General features: G+C 37.7%; 1 non-coding gene across 1 annotated transcript; it reads left to right on the plus strand.

Annotated features, from left to right (window-relative positions):
- Positions 1-1,925: 1,925 nt before the first annotated feature.
- Positions 1,926-2,057, plus strand: LOC131894794 (small nucleolar RNA SNORA76). The gene has a single exon (XR_009375025.1). It is a non-coding gene; the product is annotated as a small nucleolar RNA SNORA76 (small nucleolar RNA).
- The last annotated feature ends 6,662 nt before the right edge of the window (positions 2,058-8,719 follow it).

The following is an 8,719-nucleotide window of genomic DNA, read 5'->3' on the forward strand; positions in this document are numbered from 1 at the left end:
ACATAAAGAGTTAAAACATAACTACATCTTTACCCCCTTGCCTTTTTTTCCTCCAACCCATCCTGTGCTTCCCTACTCCCTCTATAACTCATGGCCTCTTTTCATTTGATTATTATATATAAATATATAAGTAAATACATACATAACCTATCAATTCATAAATATATAAACACAACATGCCAACTCTGTTTAGTGTCATTCATGTATATACAACTGCAGGCTTGTTAACTTGATATTGGATAACCAACTAAAGGGATGATTACTGAGAAAAATGCATAAGGGACAAGTTCTTTGCTCTTAGGATTACTACCCAAAGTTTCCTAATACTTTTATGTTCACTAAGCATGTCCATGGATTTTGAAAATGCAAGAAATTACTACTAAATATGACTCAAACATTTTTGGACAGCAAACAATTTGCTTAGGAGTGGACATACTTGGATTAAAGCCTCCAGCAAGTTTTATAATGGAATCCATGTGGAGTGAGGCCAGGAGTCAGTCCATCACAGAATCCAAGTTTTGCGATTGCCAAGAAGGAAGATCAGAGGAAGTAAAATTGTACATTAAGAAATGCATCGATTTTCCTGCAGCTAATCTACAGTGGAAGGAAAAGAAAATGAATTTGCATCTATCCACATAGATGAAGGTTATGGGCGACTCTATAGGAGCCAGAAAGACAGCTGATTTGTCTGAAAAAAAATTTAGACCTGCTCTGGTATTCAGGCAGAGTCCTAAAGCAAGAAAATTAACAATGCAATTCTCCCAAGAGATTTGGGAAGTTGAAGGACGTAGTAAAATAGGTAGAAAAATAAATTGATAGGTGGATTGGTCTAAGAAGTGGTTCGAGGAAACAACTGGTGTTGGAGTGTAAATTTGTAAAATATTTTGAAAAAAACAGTTCACCGTTTTCTTTTAATTTAGACATCCTCATATCCTGAAAACTATCAGTTTTTCTACTCCTAGGCAGCATTCTTACATAAACCCATATGAGCGTTTGCCAGGAGACATGTATCAGATTTTCATAGCAGTCTTAATCAACATGAGGTAGAAAAAAGAAAAAAAGAAAAAAAAACCTCCCCCCACAACAACAGAGAAATTCATATGTAATGTAATTTGTGATGTGCACTCACATGTCATAATCTCATCCTTCAAGGCAAAGCAATGCGTTACAAGTGTAAGTGCCAATATGATATTGAGATAGAAGCAATTCTCAGAAGACTGTATATGACATGATGCAATTTCATACAGCCTACTGAAGAAAGATTGCAAAACAGATTGTTTATAAGTAACAGTGTGTGAGATCAAATTTTTCAAAAGCTATTTTGCAAGACAAACCTGAGAAAATAATTCTCTTCTGGAAGCAGAAACAAACAGGGTAGCATGAGAGCTCATAGGAGGGATGCATAGCACTGTATTATTGTGTAGAACACTGAGTTCAGGGAAATAGATTTTATTGTTTGTATATAAATATATACCTGCATGTATAACTTGTGACATATTTCATAAAAAATCATTCAATATATGTTTCAGTTGAAAAGGAAGAAAAATGATGAAAAACATGAGACTGTGATATGACTGGACATGGATAAATATATAAGTGAGGTGTGAAAAGTGAAAAGTTCAATACTAGACTGTGCTTGTAATTTCAAAGAAAGGTGGGACTACATTTCTAAAGGAACAAACTATTTCCAGAAGGTTGACTACACAAAGAACCAGCAAATTTAATGGTACCAATAGTAGATAGACTAGTATTAGATGATAACATGTGAGTATAGCTAATTTAAGATAAATAAGCTGTCAGAGAGAGAGAGAGAGAGAGAGAGAGAGAGAGAGAGAGAGAAAGAGAGAGAGAGAGAATCAAGAGACAGATGGTTGCTGTACTTCAGTCTCAGGAGAGAGAGTAGGACTCAGTGTTAAAATGTCGATGTACTGCCTTTGAACTCTTGGGACCCCTCTTTGTGGCACTGGAGGCTAAGGTGTTGCACTATAGCAGTTTCTAGTCTATAACTGGGACTGTCTGTCCAGCTCAGGTAGCCCTTTTAACCTCTAGCTACAGGGCAAAAAAAGTGTCCAAGAAAGGACAAAAGTAAACATAGTGACCTTGTTGTTGAATAATCTTTTTGTACACTGTGAAGATGAGTCTTTGCCAAGGCACCTTCTGATTGGTTTAATAAAGAGCTAAATGGCCAATAGCTAGGCAGGAAGAGGTTAGGTGTAACTTCTGGCAGAGAGAGAAGGAGAGGAGATGAATCTAGGCATGGTAGAGATGTTAGAGGACAAGGAATGGAAACAGAAGATGCAAGATAAAAAGACATGAGCCCAAACATAGATTAATATAAATGGGTTAATTTAAGTTATAAGAGCTAGTGGGACAAGCCTAAGCTATAGGCTGAGCTTTCATAATCAATACTAAGTCTCCATGTCTTTTTTCTTTTTGCGAGCTGAGGCCCAAAGAAAAATCTGTCTACACATGGCACCCAATGTCTGGCCATATATAATATATATAATATAAGGCCTGAGAAAGCTTAAAATAAGTTCAGAACACAGAGTCAACTGCTGCTTCCTGGTGACCACAGACTCTCTGGTAGGCATAGCAGTATACAGAAATGCAGCTACTGGTCATTGCCTGAGGGCTAGAGCTCCATGTGCTAAGCTAAGCCACAATAGTGGCTGACATAGCAGTCTAAGATTTGTCTCCCATGATCAGAGAAAACTGCAGATGCTTAGTAAAGCCAGGCTCACACTCATAAAACCTCTAAAAAGGTGCAATATGTTTAAAAATGTGTGTAGGCTTTAAAAATAAAGGAAAATGGGTATAGACAGTTATAGAAAAATAGTTTATAAATAATAAGATATAGTCTTTAAAGAGAATAAAATAATATAAAATGGACATGCCACATAAAGATAGAAAACACACAAAAAGTCTGGATCATATATGGTGTTTTGTTGACTTTGAATTTTTTGATTGCTGATGAGTGAATGACAGCTGCTGAGAGACATGGGATTGTAAGAGGAACTGCTGAATTAAACCAGCCTAGATACTTTATGAATGCCTTAACTTTAAAATGGAAGCCATAAATGTATTGGTTTGGGAAAGAGTTTATGTTTTTGTTTCCACAGAAAGTGAAAGGCTGTGGATTCCTTCAAGGTTGATAGAGACCAGGTTTAAATTCTGGCTACAGTCATAAAGAAATAAATGCAAATGGACTGGACATTGTAAATTCAATTCTTACCTGATAATTGTTCTTATTGTATATAGTTTTACTGTGTTAGGGTTAAAAACTTTTCTTTTTTTTTTATTTAGACAAAAAAGAGGAAATGTTGTAAAATAATCTTTTTGTTCACTGTGAATAGGTGCCTTTTCCAAGGCACCTTCTGGTTGGCTTAATAAGGAGCTCAATGGCCGATAGCTAGGCAGCAAGAGGTTAAGTGGGACTTCCAGGCAGAGAGAGGAGAGGAGATGAATCTAGGCATGGGAGAGACACCACAGCACATGGTAAGGAAACAGGAGGTGCAAGATGGAAGAGAGGTAAAAAGCCATGTGGCAAAATGTAGATTAATATATATGGGTTATTTTTTTTTATTTTTTTTTTTGGTTTTTCGAGACAGGGTTTCTCTGTGTAGCTTTGCGCCTTTCCTGGAACTCACTTGGTAGCCCAGGCTGGCCTCGAACTCACAGAGATCCACCTGGCTCTGCCTCCCGAGTGCTGGGATTAAAGGCGTGTGCCACCACCGCCCGGCTTATGGGTTAATTTAAGAGCTAGTTATGAGAATTAGTTAGACAAGCCTAAGATATAGACCGAGCTTTCATGATTAATAGGTCTCCATTTCAGTTTTTGTGAGTTGGTGGCCCCCCAAAAATAATCCCCCTACATTACCTTAAACTTCCATGAGATAAAGCCGAGAAAAAAGGGGGAAACATCACTTTTATTAATAGCCAAAACCGAGTAGTAGGAAAGCACTGAGGCACTTTGAAGAAAAAAGGGATAAAAACTGCACAAAGCCTATGCATATGTGTCTGAAGGAGAATGGCATCCACTTCCCTATTGATTGGTAGATGCTGCAAAATCCTTCAGTTGACTGCTATAATGAGCTCTGCGTTGTATTGATAACTTTTGTTTTATCTCCCCAACTTGAATCCTTCTTCTCTTAGTGTCTTAGCCATTGTCACTTAAAAAAGAGAGAGAGAGAAAAGAAAAACAAGAACTAGAACTCTATTATGTCTAGTTCCCTAGAAATGCCACAATCCACAGGCAAGGCTTTGCGGTTACCTCTATTGATTTAAGGACACTTTTATTTGTCAGTTTCCCAGAACATTTTCAAAGCTGTCTACATGGGTCGCAATACCTTATTGACAGCTTAGCTTGCCAAATGTGATAATTTTGTGTCTAAATTACTGGAAGTAACAATTTTTATCCAGTTTCTAATGAGAAATTATATGAGTTTTTAAACTGTATATTGGGTGAAAATAATGTTGGGCAAGGATGATTACATTTGCTTACACAACACCCTCTCTCACTGCTGTGGACAGTTGAGTTGACCTGAGTGACTGTGAATTTATCATACACTTTAGCCTTCACTGTGAAACACTCACCATGGATGAAACCTTATGAAAATACTTGTTCCTCTCAGTGAGGGGAAAGGACTCATGTTTCTTCAAATAGACCTTGGGTTTTGAAGCAGCAGTGAGGATAGCAGATACATGTCTACCTCTTGGGGGTTATGTGCAAATAATGTGGTATTGCTGAAAAACATAGGAGTATTGATTCTTGGATATCTGAGTTCACATCTCATCCATATGCTTGTCTGTCTTTAAACTTTCTGTTGCTCATTTTCTTCACTGGTAAGTTGCAAATAATACTATTGAACATTTTGGGAATATTAAATTATATATATATATATGTATAATATATAATATATATGGATATATTATCTATGTATACATTTATCGTTAGCACCATGGCACTACCATCACAATAATCAATAGCACAGCTATGTGTTGCATCATGATTTCTCATTCAAGTACAAACCAAATACTTACTGTAAGTCCTATAGAACTACTACAGGGGTAAAAATTCCATTTCCCATCAATCCTACTATCATATGTGATGTGGCACTCGCTTGTGGCTGTGTTGGTGTAATGAACTTCTTACACTGTCAGTGGCATAAAAATAATGTAAACATATCCGATAATGATAAAAATGGCTGTCTGACTGGTTTATGTATTTGTTATGCAAGACTTTGTTACTATTTTATAATGTTACTTCTACTTACAGAAAAATACCACTGTGAACCTCCATGTTGTGTTATCCTGTGAGTTCTTATACCTCTTGTGTTTCCTACATTGCTTGGTCACCCCAGGTCACTCTGACTAATGAACTGAATCATCTAGGTTTGTGTAAACACACATTATGATATCCAGAACATGATGAGATATATCGAAGATACATTCCTTAGAACATGTATGCATTTTTAAGTGAGGCAGGATGGCCCCCAAAGTCTACCACTGTTATTACTCCTAAGAAATTGTGTATAAAATAGCAGAGGCCCTAGCCTAAAACATAGAGGGGCAAACAATCTCTGTGAACATATCACATGTAAGAAGAATTTATTACTGAGAGCTGTTTGTAAAAGAATTGACATTTTTCTTCTGGGCATTTGATTCTTTAATAATAAAATAAAAATATAGAACAAAAAGTAACCCATCAGAATACACATACAAACATACAGGTGAAAAACAACTCAAGATGTATCACAAGAAACATATATAGATGCAGAGATCCACTCATTTGCATACTTAGGAATCCCATATAAACACAGAACAGGAAACTATAATATATATACAAATGACCTGTATGGTAAAGAGAAAGAGAGATGCAGAGAGACACAGAGAAAGATGAGAGACAGAGAGATGGTATTTATATAATTTTTAAAAGCCCTTATTGTAAGACAAGGTACCTCTATAAATGCCATTGAGTTCTTTTCCTGTTGACCATCTACTGCTGGGCATGCGGCCTGTATTTAAGAGTAGTTTATTCAATGACATCATGAAATTTGTAGGCAAATGGATGGAACCTGAAGAATTATCCTGAGTGAGATAACCCAGACTCAGAAGGACAAACATGGTATGCACTTACTCATAAGTGGATATTAGATATAAAGTCAAAGATAACTATGCTACAATCCACAGATCCAGAGAGGCTAAGTAACAAGGAGGGCTTGAACGTTGACACAAGGATCTCCCTGGGGAAAAGGGGGATAGAGTAGCTTTTGCTGGTGGACTGGGAGTAGGAGGGATAGGGAACAGGAGGGATCAAGTTGAGGGAGTGAGTATATATTGAACAAAAGTACTAGAATGGTGTGTGTGTGGGGGGCGCATTTCAGGGCAAAGGAGAAACTTAGTGCAAGGAACACTCCATGGAATCTATGAGAGTAACCTTAGCAAAGACTCTGAATAATGAGGACATGGAGCCTGAACTGGCCATCTTCTGTTACCAGGCAGGGTCTAAATTGGAGTGATTAGGACACCAACCCAGCATCAAAAACTTCAACCTACAGTATGTTTTTCCTGCAGAGTGTTCTGGGACAGGAAACTTAGAAGAATCCTCATCAAAGAGACCAGAAAGACTTCATCTAGCAACTGATGGAAGCAGATGCAGAGTCCCACAGCCAAACATGAGGTGGAGCTCAGGCCCCAGTGGATGAAGGGAAGAAAGGATCTGAGGAACCAGAGGGGTCAGGGTCACTATGAGAACAAGGCTCACAGAATCAAGTGACCAGGACTCATGAGGACTCACAGAGATCAGGGATCCTGTAGGGTTCTAATTGTGGTCCTCTGCATATATGTTATGATTGAGTAGCTTGGTGCTCTTGTGGGATTCCTAACAGTGGGAGCATTGGCAGTTGCTGGCTCTTTTGAATACTTATGAGACCCTTTTCCTCCTACATCGCCCAGGCTTGATGTAATAGTGTGGTCTTATAGTACCATATTATGCCTTGTTTGATTGATGTCCCTAGATGTCTGCTTTTTTCTGAGGGGAGATGAAAGAAGAAGGGAGGGTAGATTGGTGGTGGGGAGAGACTAGAGGGTGGGGGAGGGGAAGGAGAGGAAACTATGTTAGAGATGTAATATATGAGAAAATTTTAAAAAGTAGTTTGTTTCCCTATTGAGACTCCCTTGAAGAAAACTAAGTTTACTTGCAAATGGTTATCAATTTAATATAGTTTCTAGGTTAGAGATGGGGGCATGTGTCCACTTCTCCTTTCAGCTGGGACCCCATCTGGGGCAGACCTGTGCAGGCCCTGTACATGCTGTCTCAGTCTCTGTGTTGATTTTATAAGTCTAAATTGCTCATCAACTAGTATACTTTTCATTCATTGATTGACTTTATGCAAGATTACATCTAAACCTCATCCTTGTCCTCTAACATGTTGAAATGTTTTTGACAAATAATGATTGCTTAACACTATGAAGAGAAAATTTAAATTTGAGAGAAATGAGACCTTTTCTGATTCTGAGTGAAGATGTCTAGAAAGAAGTTACACTGGTGCCCATCCAGCAGAAAGTACAGTCCTGACACTGGGATGGGGTTGGGGGAGGTCTTGTCTTGCTGAACAAGTCTTCCACTACTCTGGAAAGAGCAGACTATATGGAGGCAGGCAAAGTAATTCTCCTTCTTTTAAACTATTTTATAGATTCACATAAAATGGGGGTGTCAAAATTTAACAATTCTGCTACATACAACAATAAATCATTTTGATTTCTTTTTTTTTTTGTATTCTGTAGTCTATCCTAATATCTCCTAGTAGGGAACATTTGCAAAAATGAGATGTGTTAATCACTGGCCATTTTTCTACTGAAATTATTTTTCAAAGTAATTGATATGTAGCTATAAGCCTGATAGGCACAGATCTGCGGAGATCAATGAAAGTGGCCAAATTCAGAGCTTATCTGTCTAAACTTATGATCAGAAGATTTTAAAATAGGTTTGTCCTCACACTTCAGTTATTATGGGGCATGACTGACATATGCCTTTGTACACTACTATATTGTTGTTTGTTTTCTCTCTTTTTTGGGGAAAGGCTGCCACTCAGCTCTCAAATAAATCACAGATGGGGAACATTCTTAATTATCAACACCTGGCCTTAGCTTGGCTTATTTCTAGTCAGCCTTTCTTACCTTAAATTTTCCTGTCTACCTTTTGCCACTGTGCCTTTCCCATTCTCTTAATTCTGTCAATCTTACTCTTACTTCATGGCTTGCTGTGTGTGTAGCTGGGTGGCCGGTCCCTGGATTCCTCCTCCTTCTCTTGCTACTTTTTTCTTCACTCCTCCATCTCTTTTCTTCTTCCTCCTCCCAGATTTCTTCTATCTATTCTCTCTGCCTGCCAGCCCCGCCTATCCTTTCTCCTGCCTTGCTATTGGCCGTCCAGTTCTTTATTAGATCATCAGGTGTTTTAACAGGCACAGTAACACAGCTTCACAGAGTTAAACAAACACAACATAAACAAAAGTAACACGCTTTAAAATAATATTCTACAACACAACTGGAAATCTGTGCTAGAGGTTACTTCATCATTATTCATGGCTGAATTGTACTTGTTTTCATTGCATATTACTAATAACAATCATAAACATTACAGAAAATAGCTCTTAGTTCACTTTGGATTTAGCCCTTTAAGCTAAAAATATTCAATAATTTTATAATCATTTTTCAAACA

Source organism: Peromyscus eremicus, chromosome 17, assembly GCF_949786415.1.
Source record: "Peromyscus eremicus chromosome 17, PerEre_H2_v1, whole genome shotgun sequence".
Classification (NCBI taxonomy): domain Eukaryota; kingdom Metazoa; phylum Chordata; class Mammalia; order Rodentia; family Cricetidae; genus Peromyscus; species Peromyscus eremicus.